We start from the raw sequence: 1,592 nt of genomic DNA, 5'->3' as shown, positions 1-1,592 counted from the left end.
TAGAGCTCGACAATGAAGAAGGACAAAGAAGAAGAACTGCCTTTGAGCTTTAGTGGTGGAGAATAATACTGAACATCCCACAGACTGGCAAAAGAGCAAACAAATATTTCTCAGGGAAACTGTCTCAGGGAGACAAGATTGGTGAGGTTTCATCTCATATTTCTGGCACCAATGTGCCAGAAATGCTTAAACAGGTGGACGGAGGGTCAGTGAAATAGAGGAATACCTTCAATGAGATGGATTAATGACAAACTGACTGTAACAATAGGCTCAAGTTTATGAGAGATGATACAGACAGATGGTATAGGATAGGGTAGAGCACAGATCTACTGTTCTAGGGTCATTATGAGTAATAGCTGACTCTATGGCGCCTGACTACAACTACATTGTTTCTTACCCCAAAGAATTCTGTTTCTTTTTGTTCAGGTTAATTGACTTTTCCTGGGTAAACTTTAAACATCTTGATTGTGATGATTATTGGCTAGCCCTGTAACTGGTCTATTTTATACACAATGCAGAAACTGGATGATTCACTCACTACCCAAAAATGATGTGCTTTCAATCGTTCACATGTACTTTGTTTTATACAAAATGTTGTATAAAAAAAAGATGTAGTATCACAATATACTGTCATTATTTACACCTAATCAAAACCTATTTGCATCCTCTGTTTCCCTTCATCTTATCCAGCCATTCGCTGATCTATGCTCACTCTCCCTTCCCTTTTATCCCAGTCAACCTTTCAGATTGTGTGTAAACCTTCCTTTAGTCTCTCCTCCACCACCCTTTTCAATCATTTACACCTGTCCTCTTCCAAAATATTAAATGCAACAGCGAAAGGGATGGCAGCATCTCAAGTGCCCATCAACAAGAGGATAGAGAAAACATGGTGCATTCACACAATGAAATATTATACAGCGTTAGATAGTATTTCATTGTGTGAATGTACCATAATGTCTCAGTGGCCGTTTGGGCTGTTTTCATGCTCTTGTGATGGTGAATAACGCTGCTATGAACTCTGTTGTACAAATCTCAGTTTGTGCCTCAGTTATCATTTTCTCAGGGTATATTATATTCCAAGTAGTGGAATAGCTGAGTCATATGGAATTTCTATGTTTAGCTCTACGAGGACACGTCAAACTGCCTTCCAGAATGGTTGCATCGTTTTAAAATCCCACCAAGAATGTATAAGAGCTCCTTTCTCACCACATCCTCTCCAACATTTATTACTTGCTGCCCTGTTAAAAAACTTTGCCACTGATACTAGAATGAGATGGTACCTCATTGTGGTTTTTTATTTGCATCTCTCTTACTGTCAGTGATTTGGAGCATTTCTTCATGTGTCTGTTTGCCATTCAAATATCTTCCTCTGTGAAAATTCTTTCCGTATCTTTTGCCCATTTTGTAATTATCAGTCTTTTTCTTGTGGAGGCCCAGGAGTATTCTGAAAACTTTTGTTGTTGTAAGATTCTTGTCTGAGATGGTATTACCAAATGTTTGTTCCCAGGCTGTAGGTGTTTTTTTCACCTGTTGGAAAAAGGTTTTGATGCACACATGGATTTAATCTTTAGAAGGTCCCAGGCATCAATTTT

At 38.5% G+C, this 1,592-nt stretch overlaps 1 protein-coding gene across 2 annotated transcripts in view; it reads right to left on the bottom strand.

The window, feature by feature from the left end:
* Positions 1-1,592, bottom strand: part of KCTD3 (potassium channel tetramerization domain containing 3) — a 91,430-nt gene that overhangs the window by 76,290 nt on the left and 13,548 nt on the right. The gene's annotated exons all lie outside the window — the stretch shown is intronic.

The sequence above is a fragment of the Elephantulus edwardii genome, unplaced genomic scaffold, assembly GCF_000299155.1.
Source record: "Elephantulus edwardii isolate Elephantulus edwardi_28Jun2011 unplaced genomic scaffold, EleEdw1.0 scaffold00090, whole genome shotgun sequence".
NCBI classification, from domain to species: domain Eukaryota; kingdom Metazoa; phylum Chordata; class Mammalia; order Macroscelidea; family Macroscelididae; genus Elephantulus; species Elephantulus edwardii.
Note: the sequence above shows the minus strand (reverse complement) of the source record. Positions and strands in the feature narration are given on the sequence as shown.